The sequence below is a fragment of the Agelaius tricolor genome, unplaced genomic scaffold (assembly GCF_023055355.1).
Source record: "Agelaius tricolor isolate 1412-34295 unplaced genomic scaffold, bAgeTri1.0.p SCAF_5, whole genome shotgun sequence".
NCBI classification, from domain to species: Eukaryota; Metazoa; Chordata; class Aves; order Passeriformes; family Icteridae; genus Agelaius; species Agelaius tricolor.
In genome coordinates, this window is record NW_027269265.1 from 44,852,836 (window position 1) to 44,874,409 (window position 21,574).

General features: G+C 44.6%; 1 protein-coding gene across 4 annotated transcripts in view; it reads left to right on the top strand.

Annotated features, from left to right (window-relative positions):
- Window positions 1–21,574, top strand: part of LOC139590260 (USP6 N-terminal-like protein) — a 76,882-nt gene that overhangs the window by 13,245 nt on the left and 42,063 nt on the right. The window contains exon 1 of one of the 4 annotated variants that reach the window (XM_071427654.1): window positions 1,831–1,922. The exons of the other annotated variants lie outside the window; for them this stretch is intronic. The gene's annotated coding sequence lies outside the window, so the exon portion shown is untranslated. Of the gene's footprint in view, window positions 1–1,830; window positions 1,923–21,574 lie in introns of those variants that run through there. 4 annotated transcript variants of the gene reach the window in all.

The window sequence follows — 21,574 nt, forward strand, 5'->3', positions numbered from 1 at the left end:
TGAACTGAAACCTTCAGCTTGCCCTACGAGCAAAAGAAGCTCCTTCTGTAAACATCTATCCCTCATGGATCTCATAAAAATGGCATTGCCTTGCATTTAGCTTGCCTGAATGGCCCATTTGATTGTATAAGGATATAATCACAACTTGCTGCATAATGCTTTCTTGATCCCTAAAAAAGTGAAATGGATTCATTATGGAAAGATATCTTTCTTGAAAACCTGGTTCCTCCAGGACTGTCTGGGTGGTGCTGCAGACGTGTAGAGGAGTAGGAGTCAGGGTGGAGCTGTTTCCACCTAATTCTCCTGTATTTTCCGGGGTTTATCACAGCAAGCAAGCAAATGTGGCCTCCACTTTGGATCTGAAAGCACAACTGGTTAGTTGAGCACTGCCTGTGCTCCCCAGGCCAGTCTTCCCCTTATGATTTCCTTTTCTTAGTTAATTTTCTGCTGTAAAAGGCCTCTTCTTAGAGGGAAAACCACAATAAGAAGGGGAACAGCAAAGGTAGGAGTGCCTCCATTTGCTAGCAAGCTGCTGCAGGTGTGTCTGAGTCAGGAGAGCCAGCACTGAGTCAGTGTCCCAGACTCCTGGTGACTCAGGTGGCAAAATCCCAGATCATTCTCTTCTCATGCCTGAATTGCAGTGGATTTCCTGTACAAACTCTCACCTTCTGTAGTGACCATGCAGGGAATGTCATCCTCTCCCTCCCAAATGGGTTATGACCAGCTTGGTTCACTGGGGATGCAGGCACGTGGTGGTGGTGGCACTTCTCTTCCTGCCACCACAGGTGGAAAATTGATTTATCTCAGCATCCTTAACCTTACCTCACTCCTTTCACCAGACACCCCCAGTTTTTTGTTAAGATGGGATAAGTCACAGGAGTTGCAGCTGTCTATTGAGCTTGAGGAGATTCTTATGCAAATCTGGAAGCTGTGTTCTCCTGGCAAATCTGCTTGCATGCATTATCCACTACTTCATTGTACTGGAAGGAGGTCTATTTTCTGAAACATGGTTTATTTTTAGTCAAGATTTTCCCTGTCTAACTGGCAAAAGTTCAGCATTTGCAGTGGGATTTGCAAAAGAAGCACTTTTGCCAAATCCTTGGACTGGGGGAAGGGAGAGGAAATGTTATATTAGCCAGCAAAAAAGCTAAATGCTGACTTTAAAAACAGCTTAGGACACTGTTGTGAGAGCATAAGGGTTGGGTGATGCAAGTTGAGAGCAGTGTTGTGTTGCTGCAATGGAGAACTCTGAGTTGCTCTTGCTTTTCCTTTTGATGGCTGCCACAGAGGTTAACCAGCAGTGGGTGGGGAGTGCTGCTCAGGGGCAGGTGGTCAATGAGCCATCCTTTTGACCTGACCCTGAGCAGTGAATTAGCAAAGTCACCTTAACCACAGCATCCATGGGAAAAGTTCTGTCCCTGCAGAGCATTGCACTGTCCTGTTGCAGCCCTGTTTGGGGCCACTGGAGGCTCGCTGAGGGTTGAGCTTTTTGATGATGTGGAATGTATCGTGCCCATGTTTGAGTACCCTTGTCAGATACCCTGAAATGAATAGGGTGGCACATGGGATGTCCTGGGGCAGTGCTGCAGCTGTCCTCTCCTCTTTTCCCCAGCTGCTGCTCCAGGGACAAACTGTCTTCACATGCCTCATTGCTTTCACCAACTGTTTCTAACTACTCTGGGTCTTGTACTGGTTTCTCACATGAGCAGCAACCTTTCAGGGGTGCAGGGATATTTTCTTCTTGGTCTTGCATCTCCTCAGACATTTCCACCACTCCTTTTACAGAGTAATCTTTGTTACCATTAGCTGGTAGTGCTGCAAGCACCAGACATCGGAGAATGACACCAGAGAGTCAATGACTGTGCAAAGCCTTCAGTACTTACTCCTCTGAAAAAATGAGAGTTGATTCCATATGTGAGCCTGTAAGTTATTTGTTTCCTGCTGCAGGTTAACTCCAGCAGTTTGCTTTATCTTTCTTTTTCTTCCTGCCCCAATTCCCCAACAGACAATTGTGTAGCAACTTTGTCATGGTTACATTAAGAAAACAAGGAGAAATCCTTCCAATTTTTTTCTGAATATTTGGAAACCAGAAAAAAAGAGAGGAAGTAGCACTAGGAATTTAGGTGTATTCTGCATTTGGAACAAGTGGGTAAATGTTGCTTGCAGGTAACAGACCTGCAGGTCTTTGTGAAAGGATTGGGGATGAAACAAAATTTTTAAGTGCTGTTTCAGTCACTGGGGTAGAAGCACCATGAGAATCAAGGTAGGAGCACTCATCATCTGCCTAGAGCAGTAATCTTCCTGAAGGAATTAATCTAATTTAACCTGATAAAAGAATTTATGCAGTGGGGGAAGTCTCCACCATTTCCTGCCAAGCTTCCTGAGAAGACTAAGAAAAAGTAAGAGCCAAAATGACACTCTTCTCTCCATGGGGGAGAGGGCTTATGTCTTCCTAAGGCCTGTTGTTATCTTTCTGTTAAAAACCATCTGTATTAGCTGGCAGATCAGGATTGTTTTAGCTATTCAATTTTCCCTAGTTCCCTGGGGACTTCCTAGTTGCAAACCTATTTGCAAATCCCCTGTCCATCTGGGATGCAGATGATCTTGTGTGCCCCAGTGTTTATGCAGAAGTAGGCCCCGTGCTTGCCATACACCTGCTGGCCTGTGGATGTAGAGACTTCATAGGTTTGAAGCTGTTCCTTAGGGAAAGTTTGTAGGTGGTGGGGTTTTGTGGTTTTTCCTTACATTGCTAATTATTTCAGGGAAATTCCTATCTTATTAGTGCTTTCTCCCCAAAAGCAATTCTCTTCCTCTCTGTCTCTTGTCCTCAGAGGCTGGAAAAACACTGATATGTTAGGAAAGCCAGTCTCTGTTTTAAATGGCCTTAAGCATGTCAATATTCAGCTCAAATTCCTCTTACAGCGGCTTGCTACAAAATGAGCAGGAATCTCAGGGCACCCCTGGGTCAGCTTTCTTTCTGATGCTCAGGAAGGTTTCGTTCCAGACGGGTGAGTTTGTGGAGGAGGAGATGTCCACCTCGAGTTTTGTGTACTCTGATAGGAAAATATTTTTTCTATCAGTGAATTTTTGCTGATATCATTGAACTATGCTTGAAGTATGTGGGCATATGTTGTAATCTGCTGGCAAATACACTGAAAATCACTGTCCTGGGTTGGCCTAAAGGTTCACGTAAACTGCTAGTGTCTGAATCAATACCCTGTCTCCAGTGGTGTAACAGGAGTTGCTCTGGAAGGACTTGGATAGAGGCTGAGCAGCCTAATTGAGCATTCCATCTGCTCTAGCTTGACCCTGTGCTTGCAAATGTGCTGAGTTTCAAGCAGGCTGAGAGCTGAACTTGGCTGGCAGCCTCCAGTCCCAGGTCCTGGAGCGGGTGAGGAGCTGCCATGTCTGTGGCTGAGTGCTGGAACCCACATCTGCACGGGAGGGTGCAGCAGTGGGAATCCCAGCAGTCTCTGGGTTACCTGCAGCAAAGAATGGAGCTGACTGCAGATTGCTGTTTTAAAAAACTCTGTTTGGTGCAGGTGAGCAGTTCTGTGGGCATTCCACAGTTGGTGCTTACCCAGCCCTCCCAGCACAACTGTGCCAGTGTCCTCAGCTTGTTTTCACAAGCAGAGACCTCATGCACCCCTCATGGAGGGTCAGCATTTGGTGACTGCCTGAATTGCTGCTTATCCCCAAAGGTGCTTCTGCTCTGCTTTGCTCTGTAATTACTTGCCACACGTTGTGTCCTCCCCAGCAGCTTTCACCACAGTTTTTAAAAGGGAAGATAAGGAACAGTGGACAGATGGACATCTGGGAGGACTGCTGGTAGTCACAGGGGGAGTGGTTTTAGCCCTGGTACTTGCATGCAGCATACTCTCCAGGCAGATCCCACTGTGATTCTTGATGAAGTTTCCCTTTTATTGGCTGGCTCATTGGAAAACCCTTTCCACTCCAAGTTTTGTTTGGAAAGAGAGACGCCCACACAGATGGCTGTTCTTCAGCTGTCATTCATGTTGGGATTTTTTATGTTCCTTTTTGCATTACCCTCAGGTGAAATCCAGGCTTACCAAAAAGAACTTATCCCAGATTTAGAAAGAAACTAAATAGTAAGAATATTCTACTTCTTCTCTGTAAGCTGGGGATGCAGTGGGCTATCTCATATTTTATGAGTTCACAAGAGATTGTGTTATTTTTTCTTTTTGGCTGAGCTTCCTTGTAGTTCACTTGTTAATTTTCCTCAGAGAAAAGGTACAGTTTTCATTAAGGATGGTTTTGGCTATGTTTTGCTCCTTCCTTGAGACTGTCTGAGTGGTTCCACTTTTTCCAGACAAGTACCAATGCTCTGCTTTGGACTCCTGCTGCTCTCAGAATTGCTGGATTGATAAATAATAAGTGGTTTTAGGTCTTTGAGATATTGTGGCAGAGGGGAAGGGGAGGAGAACAATAGCATTTCTGGAAAACATGGGTTTGGTATGCTGGTGATTTATGAGACTGAAGTTACAGCCTCTTGCTTGTACCCCTTTCTGGGTTCCAGGATGCTGTGGGTGGTGCAGTCCATAAAACCTGAGTGGTCTTGCATTGCTCCTGGCCTTTTAGCTGTAGAGAAGAAGCAGAGTTAAGTCACAGCTGGCCATTGTGCAGCTGTGGTTGGACTTCAAGTGCCCTGGAGAGGATGCTGGAGGGTCCCACATCAGGGTGCAGGAAGATGAGGCTGAGAAAAAAGGTAGAAATGGCAACCTGAAATGGCAAAGGTTTCTGGTAGGTTTCTAGAACTGTGGCTTGCTGTCCATTTCCTTCGTTATTTATTTAATCTTGCAAAATTGCTGTGGCAGGGCTGGTGGTAGGCTTTGGGAGGCTGGAAAAATGCCAGTACAAGGAGGTGGCTAGTGCTTCCTTCCAAGTGTATTAACTCATTCCTGAAATATGCATTTCTTCTAAAAAATAATTGCTAGGGTAGCTGTTTTTGGAGCCTCAGTGGTCATGCTCTGAGTGGAAATGAGACTGTCAAAGGGTTCTTCAGGAGGGCAGGGCCAGGCACATGCATAGCCTTCAGTGGTGCTGACAGTGCCACCCCACATTTTCCAGACCTCCATGTTGCATGGAGCACACCGAGGAAAAGTGTAGCTCCCCAGGGATTTAGAAGGTTGCATCTCTATCAAAGAGGATTTTTAAAAGGGATTGAAATCAATCCTCCACTCCTTGTTTTTTGCCCTGGCATGGTGGTGGCAGCCCAGGTGTGGTGGCTGGGCTTGTTCTGCATCCAGGTGGAAGCTGTGGGAGCATTGCAGTGGGGAGGATCAGGGGGTGGAACCCTGCATGGTGTAAGTGCCAGCAGCTGCCAAAACCCCTGTGCCAGTTTTCTACTCAATGCAGTCCTGGATTAAACTAAGTAGAAACCAGGCTAATGGGAGCCAGGATAAATGGATAAAGACCAAGATTTTCTTTTTGGTCTTTATTTCCTAGCATGCAATTGCTGTAATTCTTCTGTGTTACTTTCATAATTTTTGATTTCTGAAAGTATGTTTTCCTTTTTTTGTTCTTTTCCCGAGGGTTTTGGGCAGAGTTTTCCAAAGCTATTGTGGTGGGTATTTCCCCTTCTCTCTCAGAAGCAGCTTTCATTTTGGAATGAATAGCTCAGCATTGTTCACATTATATTCCACTTTTATGGGCTTTTTTCCCCTTTGGACTTTGACAAAAGGGGAAAGCAGTCTCCTAAATACTTCTGAAGTCTTTTGGGTCACATTGCAGAAAATATTTCTTTCCTGTTATAGAAGGCCTCATATTCAAAAGCTCCAGGCAGGAAAGCTGTTTGCAACAATCACATTGGAGTTTCTGAAAGCGTGGTTCTTCCATAGCTTTTGCTTGGTTTTGGCCAGTTTCAGTTAAGATTGTGCTGAATTCACCTTTGAGCAGGACTTTGTGACCTTGTGGGAGTTAACTTTCATTGAAACATTTCTAGCAACATAAGCAGCCACTACTGGTTTCTACAGAGCATCCCACTTGTTAAACCTGTTCCACTCTTCCAGACCAATGCCTATTTTCAAACTCCCCCAATTCCCTGCAGAAATAACAGGTTATTAATAGGATCTTTATGCATATGTTTACCAGGCTTGACATAGCTTTGCACCAAGGTGTCTCTTTACCTACATTGCACTCAGAAGCTGAACCCTGTGGTCAGCATGGTGTACATCTGCAAACCTCCCTTGGTTTGTTCAGAACATGATGATCTGGCTGTGCAAACACTTAAATTTGCTTCCCTAATTTAAAATGAGTTGCAATAAAGAATTTATCCACTCAGGTTCTTATGGAACTAAATGTTGTTTATTTGAGATGGGAGTTGATTTGCATTTTTGGGTTTTCCCCCTTCTACTGAAATAGCAGTGAACAGCTTTGGGTTACATCAACCCTGGTATATGGTACTTGTAGCATAGCAGTGATGTCTCCTAGGATGTGTCTGACTTCTTCCCCTCTCTTTTACTGATCATTGGTGTTGTTGAGCAGGCACAAGGTCTCCTGGCCTGTTGGGTCCCAGGAGTCTGCTGATCCAGCAGTGAGAGGGCTGTGGTGAGCCAGCTGCAGGGGCAGGATGTGAGGCACCAACCACAGCAAGAAGTCAGTACGATTTTCTCAGCTGCCACTCGTTACCATGACCTTGCAGCATTTGCAGTGTGTGATCTGATGCTCAGGAGATAGGTTTCCTGAGTGCTAACTGTCTGAACATGCAATGCCAGGACTTGTTGCAGCTGACCAGCCAAGTTGGATATGCTCTGATAAACAATGTGCTCCTTTGGCTATAGTTCCCCTTTAGATGGTGGGGGAAAAATAGAGGGTGGAGGCAGAGAATGGGGCACATGTAGAGATTAATAGCCTCTTCTCAAGTCCTTGTCCTCTTTCATCCTTTGAATTAGCTTTTTTCCACCTAGTGTGACAACAGAGTTTTGTAATAAAATCCACATGGGAGAAACCAGTGGTGTGTTTTCTAGTCAAAACAGCCTCTATGACATCTGACTATTCAAATGGCAATAGAGAAGTGTTTGGATTAAGAGACTAGAGGTTGAATGCATGTTGAACGAATTAGTTTCTCCCCTTTAATGATGTAATGGTGATGCTGTTAAAGAAACCACAAAAGAAGAATGTTTCTCAGAGCATCTTTTCTGAGTTCGTGTGTATAAACTGCAAACTCAAGTCCTTTTAATCTCAGTTAAAACCATTGGGGTTTTTTGGGAGATGCTTTTTCTTGGTTGGCTTTTGTGGTGGGACAGCAATATGTGCTTGCTGCTGGCAATGGGTTGGTCTCAGAGCAGAGGAGCTTGTCTTCCTTTTTCAGCCCTTGTTCTCCTTTCAAGTCATTCCATGCTGTATCAACCCCTCTGAGGAGATTGGTGATAGATGTGGAGGGATAGTAATTATTTTCTTCAAAACAATGTTGAAGTATGAAGTACAAAGAAGACCATTTTCTTCACAACTGTTTGCTTATATTGACCTGGAGTAATATTCCAAGCATGGTGATGATTTTTATTTCCATAGGAAAAGATGCATTTTCTTTCCTTCTTTAATTCAGTTTCCCTTAAGGTTGCTTGAAGCAGCTGTTCCTTTGGCTGTTTTCAGATACCAGCCAAAAATACTGGTGTTCAGCCTTCAGGAGGCTTTATGTGTAGGTTAAATGAAGGGGTAATTTACTAAAGGACCTAACCCTGGCACAACAGCATCCCTTAGGTAGGTGTAGTCATCATTACCTAAAAATGCCTAAGGTATAATAAGAACTTGATGATGCCCCTCCTTGAAAAATCTGGTTAGAATTAGAGGTCAATTTAAAAAATGTAATTTTCAAAAGGACTCATATTTTACATTTTGAATATTATTTGTGAGTGAAAATGTTGTTTCCTTTTCTTTCTGGCACCGAGAGGGATATCCCCTTCCTCCAAGGCAAGAGGACTAGTAGACATCTCCATGCTGCAGTAGTTTCTCTCTTTGGCTCTTTTTGCCTGGTGTGTTAAAATCCCTGCAGATAGCCTGGGTTGTGTTTCAATTAGCTTATTCTCCACCTTAACTACAAAGCTCTCTTACTATTTTTTACTGTTAGTGTTGAGAGAGAATGTTTCTGTAAGTAGCCTGATGCCAAGGCTATCGGTATGTTAATTGGGAGTAAAAAAAAAGAAAAAGGAAAAAAGGTCTATGGACTATATGCTTGAGCTTTCCAGCCTTGGAGGTTTGGCAGGCGTGTTGTGAAAGAGACTCCTGCTTTCCTGATGGAAACCCTTTGAATTAAACTTCCTTTGAGTCAAGGGACTTTGTATGTCTGTGTATGTATGGAAAAGCCTGCGAGTGTACTTGTCTCTCGGCGTCTGTGGAAAAACCAGCTGCTGTGTCTGCTTGTCAGTGTTTGTCCTGGGGATCTGCCCAAAAAGCTGTTTTTTCCATTGCTTGAGCAGATTATCAGGCTTGGCACACTTTGTCATGCAAAGTGATACAGATAGGGTTGGCAACTGGCACAACTTTTAAAGAGCCTGTTATTATAATATTGCCATAACTCATTAATTATGCTGTTGAGGTAATGGTAGTGGTATACTAGTCTAGCTAAAAACAGCTCCTATACAAACCAAGGTTCACTTTGGTTCTGTCCTTCCAGTTTGGCATGCTGCAAAGGTACAAGGCAGTTTTGTTCTTCTGTACTTCCTCCCCTCGTGTATTGGTTGGTATTTGTTATAAAATAATCCCATGCTGTTTCTTACCAGGTTGCAAAAGCCACAAGGATGATGCATGGGAAAACAGACTTGGTGTTAATAATTTAGCAGCTAGATTATAGAATCAGAGTGGTTTGGGTTGGAAGAGATCTTAAAGATCATCTCATTCAACTCCCCTGCCATAAGCAGGAACACCTTCCACTAGACCAGGTATAAGATGCCTAATGCTTTCTTAATAGTTGCAGTTGTACACATGAAAATATGATTCATGTATTGATAAGAATACCCTGCAAAAGGTATACTGTGTGAATTTTTACTTCTGTAAAGCCTCACTTGTAGATGTAACTGTTCATATTTATACCTAACTATGAATTTATCTAATGAAGGATTAGATATTGCACTGCACTTTAAAAGTCACAGTGGTTATGCTTACTGAGAACTCTAGAAAGCTGCATTGATATGTAAATTGGGCAATCACCTCATATTTTTGTGGAAATGTGACCCTAACAATGAGGAAAGTCTTTAGATTAATTTCAGTTACATACTGTTTTCCTTACAAATCTAGAATTTCAATTCATGAAAGTAGCAGAAGAGCAGAGGCTTATTTGATGTTCTTGAAAGGATTTTTGGGATACTTTTTGCAGCAGAGAGGCAAGGAGCTGTCAGCTTTCCCCCTTTGCTGCACTTGTCCTCTGGTGTGCTCTTGTCTACAAAGCAGATGCCGGAGGACACCAGCTCAGTGCAAGCTCTGCACTAAAATGCTCTGCTGGTCTGAGGTAAGTGTAATTGCTGTGTCTCTTTCCTGGGGGCTGAGCTTTTTACCTTCCCTGGAAATGAAGAGGAAAAAAATCAGCTGTATTAGCAGATCAAAAAAGAGCAATCTGCCAATCTTCCTAATGCACAGGTCACACCATGCCTGGAGCTGGGCTTTTTCTTAAGAGCAGCTCAAATAAGAAAAGCAAGCAAACCTCCGAACAAAACAGAAACCAAAACTAACAAAGGAAGCATCTGCTATTCAGATGAACTGATATAGGTGAGGGAGGAAAAAACAAGTCATCAGAGACTTCCAAAGGCTTGCTGCTTCGGCCAGGAATCTGCAGCTTGGAGATGGCAGACACTTTATAGTTTGATGGTGATGCAGATGGTTTTATGGTGCTATCCTAGGCAGAAGCAGGCTGGGTGATGAGAAGTAGCTGATGATGCTGAGCTAGGATGCAGAGACTACAAGGCCAAGACTCTGGTCTTGCTCTGTTCAGAAGAATTGAGATGTGCCTCTCCAGGGCAGCTCTGGTTCTCTTGTGGACAGGAAGGAAGGAAGGAAACTTTGTCCCAGCATTGGCCTCTGTTTTCACTTTGCATGTTAAAGCAGAGTGTGGCACTGGTTTGTGGCAGTGCTGAGGGACTTGTTTGGCCACTCTGAATGAGCATCTCTCCATGGCAGCAGCAGAGGAGCCCTGGTCCACAGGGCACTTCAGGCTGAGGCGGGTTGGTTCATTTGAACGTCTGGCACAAGGCAGTCATGCTTAGGTGACTGTTTTTATTACCATAGCATTTGGAATGCTGGCTTGAGAATGCATCCCTGCAAGCACAGGAGCAGGAGGATTGTTTGTTCTGGTTACACTCCGAGTTGCCAGAAGCCCAACTGGTTCAAGGTGAGAGAAGAAAGAAGAGAAAGGGTTGTTGTAGCTGGATGCCAAATACAAAGAGGGGGTGTAACGTGCCCGCAGGCTGCATTGTCGGCACATAAACCTAGTGAACAGGAGAGAGGACAGACTGCTTGTATTGGCACTGCTGTCAGCTCTCATTTTCTCACAGCTGGGGGACCATGAATGCACAGACCCCATTGATGGGATGTCCTGGTTTTAACCTTCTCAGCTGAGGGATTTGTCAGCCCCAAAGCATAACGTGTTTGTGTGTGCACCTTTCCAGTAGCAAAGGGTTTCACATCCTTTGCTGAGTGTCCCAGCCCCAGAGCTGGTTAGTGCCATATTGCTTATCTGCACTTCTCTGTGGAGCACACAGAGACGGGCCCACAGTTTCTAATTATGATCATCACTCTCATTATTACTGTCTGCAATGTCCACAAAGCTCAGTTTTCTATTTAACCAGCAACTGGAGAATCCTCATGAAATTTTGCTAACTTATGATTTTAGTTCCTTAAAATTCTTGGCTTCTTCTAGTCAGAAATGAGTAACCTGGTGTGAGAGTACCTCAGTGCTCTTAGTGTGCATGAACACTTGAAGCAGCTGCCTAGGATGGGAAGCACGACAGGAGCACAAAGAATCAGAAGCATTTTGTCAGCCGGGTTGGAAAGTAGCTACAGCAGTGAGCAAATGATTCCTTTTATGTGCACATGCAGTGCCTGACATCCAGGCAGAATGCTGACAAGCTGCTGTGGCTTGGAGAACAAGTTGAACGATCTGGATAAAGTCCTTAAGATTTCCTGTCTTAAAGCAGAAGTGGCTAAAAAGCCTTCAGAAGAAGAGGCCTGTCTGATTTTGTTGTTCATTTATTCTGGAGGGTTGGTTGCCACAAGGAGAAGGATCTCAGCTCCAGGTTACTGGTTTTGGATCTGCTCCTGGTTCAAGGAGATAGAGGTGTCCTCTGTGTGAGCCATTAACCTGTTTCCTGGCCTTGCATTCATGCATCTTCTGACAGACAGAGAAGCCTTAGAGTCAAGTGGATCAGCTTCCTCCCTGCAGTGAATGTTTGCACTGTTAATGAAAGATAGTTTTGTTTTGGAAGCAAAACACACCCAAAGACACCACGGCAGGTTTGTTTGTGCCAGGTTTTGACTCAGATACTTAGTGAAACAGAGGAACAGCTTTGAAAACAGTGCCCTGGTCCTTCAGCTGCCTGAGGAGTAGTGCAGTAGCAGTGTGCACAGCACCGCCTTCCTGTTCCTTGTGAGTACACTGACTTTCACAGCCTTCCAGCATCAGCTACCAATCAATGCCTTTGAGAGGGTTTGCTGTGCCTGGGAAAGCTGTGGTGAGAGAGGTCATCTTGCTGTGTCTTCCTGGAAGTTTGTCATGTCTGGTGGCGCAAGAGGTCTGTAAGCATGATCTGCTTGTTGCAGCATCTAAGATTGAAGTGGTCTGTGTGGCAGGGATGTCCAAGCAGATGCCTCTTGCCCTCAGATTTCCTCTACAAAGTTTGTGGCCCATTAATCATGAGGCTGTGTGTCTTTTCCAATGGGCTGATGGTTGTAGATGTTGGATAAATTTTGTGTCACACATTGGGGATCTCTGTCCTGGAGTTTGAGCTGCAGCTTTGAACTTTGAACACTTGCAGCTTCTGTTTCAGAGTGTCATGTTGTGGAGAAGACAGGACATGCTGTATCTCACTGCTTGGGGCTCTGCACCAGAGAGAACATTTCCCCTCTGAATCCTCTGTCCAGGAAAGATGTTCTCTGCAAGAACAGTTGGAAGTATCGGTGATCCCCTCTTGTTCTGCTTGTATTTCAGAGCCCTGTCAGAGACAGTCTCTTAAGATGCCAGGTCAAAGGGTATAAATGCTGGAGCCCAAACCTTTTCCAGCTCTGCTGTAATGCCTGTGTGTGGTAGCTCAAGAATGGAAGACCTGCCACACTGGCTCCAGCCAGGGTCCAGATTGGCCAGTATGCTTCCCTAGTGACAAACAGAGTGAATCCACAGGGAAGGAGGAGTCTCAAGATTAAACAGCTGCACCTGTGTTGTCCTCCTGCAGTTTCCATGATACTTTGCAGACTCTTTCTGTAAGTCACTCTGAGTAGCAGAACATGCCACAGCACAATTCTGGGTCACTTGGAAGAAGTGTTTCCTCCTTCTGATTAACTTTTTTAATCTGCTGTCCCATGGTCTTTCACTGTGAAGAGTTGTTTTTTTTGCTCCTAACATGGTTTGTATTACACCAGTGGGTACTGCAGGTTGTTTTTTCTTTCTTGCCTCAGTACATAGGTACCTTTTTTTTTGTGGTGCCCACAGCTTAATATTTCATGACGATCCACTGTCTGCTTTGACTGTGCTACTCTGGAGTCTGAATTCAGGCAAATGCTTTGTGGATGCTTTGAAGGGGATTAGAACTGACCTCTAATTGAAGGGAAAATGGAGTAATGTCAGACTTAGTTGCAAAAGCATTCTAGCTTTTCCTAGAATTGCTTCTAGCTGGAAGAGTTGTTGAACATACTGAAGACAAGGAATTTAGAAACATGCCCACATGACCCCACATCTATTACTCAGCAGGCATTTTTGTTGCACATCTTGCATTTATTTTCTTGCTAAAACTTTAGGCAATTTATCAGTGTTGCCATTCTGTAACTGGACACCCCTTTGTGCTGTCTGCCTCTCCAGCCAAAAACGAAGTGAGAGTGATGTTAGCTAGCAACACGATCTCAGCAATTCATCTAGATGAAGACAGAAGTTGGCTGCTCTCTCCATTTATTCACTTAGTTTAAAGTACTGAAAGCCACAAATGAACTTGCTTCAGTTTTCCAAATGCTGTGATAAGAAAATAGCCAGCCCCATTTTCTAAAATTTTCCAGAGCTGATGTCCATGCACATAGAAAAATCCAGCACATCCAAAGCCAAACTCACAGGTTCCTATATGACAGCACCACTGCTTGAGATGGCTTGATGGAAATGATGTATCCAGCAAATTGATCATCATGTTCTACAATAGATAGTACACTTAACAGCAGCTTAACTTCCTGTTTTATCTGTAGGTTTTTCTGATCTGATCCCTTCTGCAAAGATTTTTATTTGAATGTTTATGGATTTCTGTGTTGTGCATATTGCTTGGTATGGACTTTGGGGGCAATGGGACAGTTTTGCCAGCTCTTGCTCCAGGTGAGGTGAGGAAGGGAGTAGCCCGGAAGTTAAGCCTACAGATTTCTACTTCTTTGCTAAGCCTTGTGTTTTTTCTGTGCTGGCCCATGTTGGAGGATTGGAGATCCATCAACAACAATAGAGTAACTCGTGGTAACTCATTCTGCTGAAACTTTCCTGTGTGTCTTGGTTTCTCTTTCCAATGAAATTTCCTTGAAACTCTCTCCCCATCTTCTGGTGCCTGTTCCTGTGTCAGATTGAGAGCAGCCTTTGTCCATGGCCATGGCTCCCAAGCACTAAAATGCCTAATTGATGAGTCTGAGCAGAGGAAATAGCTGCCTGCCTGATCAGGTGCTGATGGCTTGGCAGGAAATTTCCTCTCCTGCTTTTTCAGTGGTCCCACAGTCTGTGAGACTTATATTCACTGTGCATGGAGGATTTGTTCTTCACCTGTGACGAGGATGTGATTGTTGTTTCTTTAGGAATAACAACAGCAGAGCCAGGTAGCTGTCATCTGCTCTCCAAAAAGTGTTTTGTTGCTGTTTTCTCTTATGCTACAACAAAGCACTGCAGACTTCTCTGTCTTTTGCTTGAAATGCAAGTAGCTTTCTTTGGTCTTTTGTGTTCCTGAAGAAACTTGTGGCAACACTACACCAAAATTCTGCTGTTCAAGTTGAGTTCTGCCATGGCCATATCCTTCCCCTGAAGGGAGGAGCAGAGCCTGGGCCACAGGTGACAGGTGTTACACATTACACAAGGTGACTTGCCACAGTCTTATCTGGCATCAGTGGTTCTGGGAACTAAACTTTTGTGGGGCTTGGTGTGCCCATGTGTCCTTTCCACTGTGAGATGAAACTTGGCACAGTCTGGCTTCACAAAGCAGAGTAAAATACAGTTGGAGAATTTACTGCAGACCCTCTGCCTTTCAGCTGGAGCAGAGTCTGCAGAAGAGAGTGCCAGCCTTTGTCAATCTGAATTCAAGGGGTTGCTGTCCCCCAGGGTGCAGGGGATGGAGAAGCCTTGCAGCAGGTTGGGAGCAGGGAGCGTCTGTGGCTGTGTGAGCGTTCTGTGCTCACGTGGCAGAGTGTCTGTCAAGGCATGGGTTTACAAACAGAGGAGCTCATTAGTTACAGCAGCCGCATGGTGTGGCAGAAGGCCCGGACTTGGGTACGCTTTTGAGCAGCTACTTGAAGGAGGAGGCAATTGCTGAAACATTCATAAACTTGACTGTCAGCAGATTTCCCAGTTGTCTCATCCTCAGTGGAGACAAGGGAGTGCAGCCAGGAGCTGCTGTACTCATCCCAGGAGAGATGGCAGGGAGCAGCAGGCTCCAGAGGTAATTCTCTTCATTAATTCCCATAAAAAATTTCCACCTTCAAAAGCTTAAATGAGCAGAGGCCTGCCAGAGCAATACCCTGAGTGGTAGCTTTTCCTATTTTTTTTCCTCTCATCTTGTGCAGTTCATATGGAGGAGAATGCTCTTGGAGTCTCAAGAAAAATAGCAGCAAAACAATGCTAAACATTGGCTATAAAAAATTACTTATTTAGTGCATATGTTGAAATGTGACAATGGGGGCATCTCATGCAAGTCCCTTGTTATTTTAGCTTTTACTCTTTGACTCATATGTAAGGTGTAATACTTTTTTTAATATTATTCCCTTATATTTGGAAATAAGGGTACAGTGGTTTAGGTTCCAAACACCTTCATTCTGTGCATGTCTCTCAAGGCAGCCAGGTGTGCTGTACCTGGTTTTATGGCTCTGTCTCACACAAGCTAGGCTGACCTAGCTGGTTGAGAGCATTTTCCCACACTGTCGTCTTGTTTTCCCTTTTAAGTTTTCTCCTGTTTTCCTCCTGAAAAGTAACAGTGGGTGGTGTGAGGAGCAGAGTCAGGAATTCAAGGATAACTGCTGCACTTGTCCTCAGTTCACCCTCTCACGTCTCTCACCACGACAGCCTGTGTTAGCAAAGATGACAGTGTGTTAGCCAGAAGAAATACATTTTGCTTTTTGAGGAATTGGCTAATCATTACGTGCCTCAGTTTCCCCATTTAAGAACATGTTCTTTAAAGCTGCCTGTTTTCTCCCAAGTTTGTATCTCTTTCAAACAGACATGAATTTTGTTATAAGTCCTCTGCAGCAATACTGACTTTGTTGTGAATCCTATGCTGCTTCCTCCAGAGAGGCTCAAAGTGCTTCTGTGCATCAGTTAGGGAATGGCCTCCATAACAGGACAGAACTTGAAAGGGGTTCTTTTTGTTTTTTGGTTTTGGGTTTGTTTTTTTTTTAAGGTACTTTTGCAGATGTTGTGGTTAAAGGCTTCTATATTTAAAACCCTAAATCTTGGAATGTGGCTCCATAACAGTATGTAGTGGGATTTGGAAAAAGTCTGCTAAAATTGTATATAAGGAATAGAGAAACAGTTAGGTCATGTTAAAGTTGTTAGACTTTCTGGTGCTAGTCCATGTCTTTTGGGTTGTTTTTAATGAATGTTTTTTTTAAAAAATACAAATAATGGACCTTCCATTTCAGACAAATGTCCCTTTTTTAGGTTGGTGATATTTTTCCTAGTAAATGGCTTTTTAGTGGGAGCTGCCTTGCTCTTTCCATCTGATCTCTGTGCCCACATCTCTGAATGTTTCCATAGCAGAAAGGAAGGGGATTCTGGTGCCAGCAGGCAAATTTCAAAAGCTGCAGTGCAGGGAAGTTCACAGTTCTGAGGCATTTGGAATGAGCAAGAAATAAAACAACACCAAAACCCCTTAAACTTTTACTGCCAATCGAAAATAACAGAAAAACTTGCTTCTTGGTTCCTGTAGTCCTTGTCATGCTGAAGTACTGAAATGGAATAATCCTGTCATCCCCTAAAACGAACCTGAGATGTTTAGGAGCACTTAGTAGCTTTTAAAGGAAATACAGTGTTTTACCTGTGGAATGCTGCAGTTGTGCTGTCACACTTGACTTAAAATGGGCCTTTTGGGTGCTGTTTAGATGCAGGACACAGGTAATGGCTCTCATTGCATGTGGGGACATTGACTGTGTTTGTCACAAACACAATGACTGGAGTTTGTCACACCACAGACCCGAGTGGTACCCAGTAGTTGTGCTCACCCCTATGCCCAGCATCCAACTCCAGCCATCCTGATGGAGCTGAGTTTGGATTAGGCAATATTTTGCTATCCAAGCCTTCTAAGAGCCTATTGAGAGGGAAGGGGAATGGCTTTTCTTTCCAAGAGCAGCTGAATGCAGTGCCCTAGTTACCATGGTTTTTAAATGGAGTACTTCAGAGGATGTACAAAAGCATCTTTAGTACTTGCAGTACAAGGAAAATGAAAGGACCTAGATTGTGTCAGCAGTGTAGCAGAGGCTTAAGTGAGTATCATTCATTTATTGTTAGAAGATGACCCAATTTGGATTGTATTTATGGAGTTGGAGGGGAGAATGGACCTGTTTCAGATTACTTTTGAGCCTTTAAATGTACTTACAGGCTTTGTGTAGGAATTGCATTGGCTCCTGACGGGTAAACAGAGCCTTTCCCCATCAGGAAACAACATGAGGGTGTTCCCCATGTAGTGGAGCATTGATGCATCCTGGCTTGTCTTGTGCTGCCAAAATGGGTTGATTAATGCCACATCTCTCCAATGGCAATGTACTGGATGGGGAAAAAATGAGTTGTCAGACAGAACCTGCCCAGTTGATTTTTATTTATTTTTATTGCATATTCCTGCAAGGATTTTAAAGCGTCCAGTTACTATATAATTTGCTGGCTAGTTCCAGCTAATCAGATCCTTAGCTGAAGGCTGTGGACCTGCAAAGGACTGGTGAAGGTAATAGGTTGTGAAGTCTGCACACAGTGAGATGCTTCTTCTGGTTGGGTTTCACCTCCGCCCCTTCCTGTAAAACAGTGGGTGGTCTATTTTAAATGCTACCTGTGTCATGATTCATTGGCTCCTTCTTTTTACCTGGCTGTGATGGCAATATCTGCATCTCCTCCTGGGAGTCTCCTACTGTTCTTTAAACTGTTTAGGTACTGCTGAGAGGAATGTGTCATCTGCAGATCCTGTGAAGGATGTAATTTCTTTAATTAATTTTTTTCTCCTGCATGGGTTCCTGTAGTTATTACATTAAACTCAACCCTGATGATGCAAACTGCTTTCAGAAGAGTCCAGAGCAGAGGCTGCAGTGCTTAAACCCATCTGCAAATTTGAGAGGGGGAAGTGAGAAGATGAGCATGGAAAACTCATAAGGAACTGAAGCTTGGTAAAGCTCAGTTTTTTCAGCAAACACTGTAAGTTAGTTCACATGGGCCTTGTGTGAAGAGCAGTGGAAATTTGAGTTGCATTGTCAATTCATTAGCAGCATTCACATTCATTTCAGTGGAGCCAGGGTTGCAATCTCCCTCTAAGCAATGCTTTAAGTCTGGAGAGGCACATCTGCCTCACATCCTCTGCAGCCTGCTGTTAAAGGGAGCCCTTTCCCCCTGGAGAGGGGGAGAAATGCATCCGTCCCTTCCTCCAGCTGTCCCAGCCAGCCACAGTCTGGTCTGCTCCGAAGGGGGGGGGGGCTGCATTCCAGCTCTGGAGGTATATGGCAGGATGGTCACTGGGACACCCACAGCAGCAAGAGAGGCCTGCAAGCACTTAGAGACTGTCTGGACTTGTTCCTTTGAAGGTACCATCAGCTGCAAAGTCTGGATGCATCCAAGCACCGGTGCATCCATGTCCAGGCTGTGCTGGCACCACTTGGCTGCTGCATGAAGGGAGTTGTTGCTCCTTAAGAATCGGCATCTAATGCTTTTAGGTTTACAGAGAACCTGCTGGCTGGAAAAACTTTTTTGTTTGTGTTCCAAGGTACAAAAAATATGTTAAATGCAGGTGTAGTGCACAGCTGGAGGTGGGGGCTGGCAGGTGGTCTCACAGGGTGGGGTCCCTGGGGTCTGCCAGCACACCAAGGTCAGAGCAGCACCAGGTTGCCTGCAGCAACTGCAGAATTGAGCATGTAGGGGCAAACCGGCATTTCCTCCTTTTCCTGGCTTTCTCAGGAGTGCAGATGGTAGGTTTTGATAACTAAAGGCTTAGTACAGAGAGGTCTGTCTAGTGTGGGATATGTAAACCTCAGTTCAGGCTTGGATATGTTCCTTTTCTGTCAGTAGGAGGTATAGGCTGACTATTCTGTTCAGTTCCTTTTTTCCTTCTTGTTGTTTTTTTTTTTTTTTTTTTTTTTATTTTTCACTCCAGTTTCATAGTGCGGGTCCAAGTAAGGGGTAATGAAAATTAAGTGACTTTGCCTGCCTCTTACACAGCTACTGCCGTGTGTAGTTAGCAATTTAATGAGAAATGAGGCAAGGCACAGCTCATTTTGCTCTCATATAGCCAAACTGGCTGTGTAGGACTTAGGAGCAAGATGGGATAGTAATCGAGTGTGATGTTGTGGTATTTAGGGCAAGATCACAGGAAAAGCATTGTATTCCTTTGAACAGGATGGAGCCTTTCACGCGACCATTTTTTTTTTTTAGTTTAATTCTGTAATCTTGATCTGTTATCTAAGAGCAGGAAGACATCCTAAATTTGGAAATGTACTTCATCTCCTTTGAGGAGCAAAAGATTCCATCTTGGTCTGTCTAGGGAGCCCTGGTGTCCCCCTGGTGTGGGGCATCTTGTTTGGCAAATGCTGGGGTTTGCTGTGCCCAGGGCATGCACTGAGAGACCTTTAAACCTGCATTAAAGCTGGAGGATTTTTCTCTATTGCTGTTGGCTCACCTCCAAGGTATGTTGTGGGCTGTGCAGTGCTTGCCCACACAAATGTCCCTCAGACTTCACTGTGTCTCTCATACCTGAGAAGTCACTCCAGAGCAGCTCTTCACTGGTGCTTCCCACTTGGTGAAATCTGCCTGTGTGGGTTGTCTGTCATTGACCTGGCCCCACTGGTAGGCTCACTCCAGTGAGCTCACTGGAGTTTCAGAAGAAATAAAATAATAGCTTTAATGCCAGTAGCTTTGTGTCAGGAGGTTTGGTTACTGCTTTTTTATCCTGCTAGCTTTTCTCCTAGACTTCTCAGGTATGTGCAGATTATAATTTAATTTCCTCTTGAATTTAATAACTTTGAAAGGCCTAAAATCAATAGCTGTTCAGAGTTGTGATTGGGGATGCAAAAATTTTCATGCCTTTCTCTTCTACAGCAAATAATGCTTCAGGTGCAAGGGGAAGCAGAGGGCTGTCCTGTAAAGCAATCTGCTGCATGTCTGCAGCCAGAGTCCTGTTTCAAGCCCTATGGGGTAATGTTGGGATACTCTTTTAATCTCATGTGTGACCCTCAGCTTTTAAAGAGCACAGCTGAGCCAGCTTTTTTATCTTGGCAAGTTTAAGTCCCATGTGCTGTGGTCCTCAAACTTGGGGTCCAGAAAGTGGCTTTTCAGCCACTGCACTTCTCCCTGATGCTTTAACCTGGTTTCAGTGTAACATCCCTATCTGCTTTCTCCTAGTAACCTCTTGCCCCATTTCACCTCGTTTGTATGGAGTAAAAACTCTACAGTTTATTTTCTACTTTCTGGGGAGATGTAGTTTTAAGTTAATTGAGGGAAGACAGATGGGACCTGCCAGCTTTTCATATGTCAGCAGCCCATCAAGGGTAAAAACTAAATGTCTGATGGCTTGCCAGGATGAGCTTGTTAGTGTATTGTCCCAAGGTGGTTAGGACTCGGGGGACAACTCCCTACAAAGTTGGGCTGCAGTAGCTAAAGTGTCCACAGAACAGATGGCACACATGCCCCACTCTTCGGAGATTGCTGGCTGGTGCAGCCACCCAAGGATCCGCTGCCTGGACGGGGGAGCCTGTGGATTGGCCGTGGTGTGACATCCTTGAGCATCCCTACCGCGGCTGGGTGTGGAAGTTCCAGGGTTGGCTTGCTCATCACCTGCCTGGGTTCCTGGGTTCCACTGCTGCATCCTTGAAGCCCCGGGGGGAACTGTGAGCTCTTTTCTTGAAAGACAAAAGGCAAAGTGCTACAAACCACAACAGCTTCCACGCTAAAAATACCATAAAAGGTTGTGTCCTTAGGAGCTGGGCATGGGAGCAGTTCCCACCCACATTACTGCAGCATGAGTCACCGGGTGATTGCAACTGCTCTCCGTGTGGATGCCCGGCTGAAGAGGCACGGCAGAACAGGGGGAGGAAGGGGAACTGCTCCGTAGCGCTCTGGAAGTGATGAAGAATTACGAAGAAGAGGATGACGTGCGGGCATACGTGAACACTTTGCTTTCCTTTTGTTAGATTTTTTTTTTATTTCGTGCGGTTTTTGGGTTTTTTTGTTTTTTGGAACTTCCAGCAAATGGTATTAGCTGATGATTTGAGCTTAAGGCATTTGCAGCCAAGAATCTTCTGAATATGCAGACACCCCCAGTTTGCTTTTAGGAAGCACAGTAATTGCCACGTGATTAATATGAAGCTGGAAAACCCATCTGACATGGAAGTACATTTTATTTATTCTCTTTAAGCAAAGTTTTTTTTCTCTCACTATCCTCTCTCCTCATCTTCATCCTTTAACCCCCTACCCTGATGCCAAAACAGGCTGTGTGTCCTTGTGACAGATGGTGTAAAAGCACATCTCCCTTACATTGTGCCCTGCTCTTCCCTGTGCTCTTTATCCAACAAGCAGGTATTAGGGAGTAAACTTGTTTAGGTTGTCTGGGTTTCTTTCCTGAGACACCACCCACCTGTCCAGGCCCCAGCAAGGCTATGGGTATTGTTTTCCCTTTTCCTTCCCTTCTGCTTGACGTCTTGGCCATCGGGGTTTACCAGAATAAGTTTGTCAGTGAGAAATTCTATAAAAAGCTTCCTTTATTTAGACACCAGCCCACTAATGACATCATGAGGGCATGGTCTTCCAAGTTCCTCCAGGCTGATCGGACAGAGGGAGGTGGTGGCTGTGAATCTGAGCCCTGCCCCTTTCCCAGTACACTCCTGTTGTTGTGTTCAGTGGCTGTCCTTCAAAATAACCCCAATCTTCCTCCTCCTTTGGGGACAGGGCAGGGAGGTCCCCCCAGCACACTGATGCATCTTTAGCAAATGTTTTAGCAGTAGAATA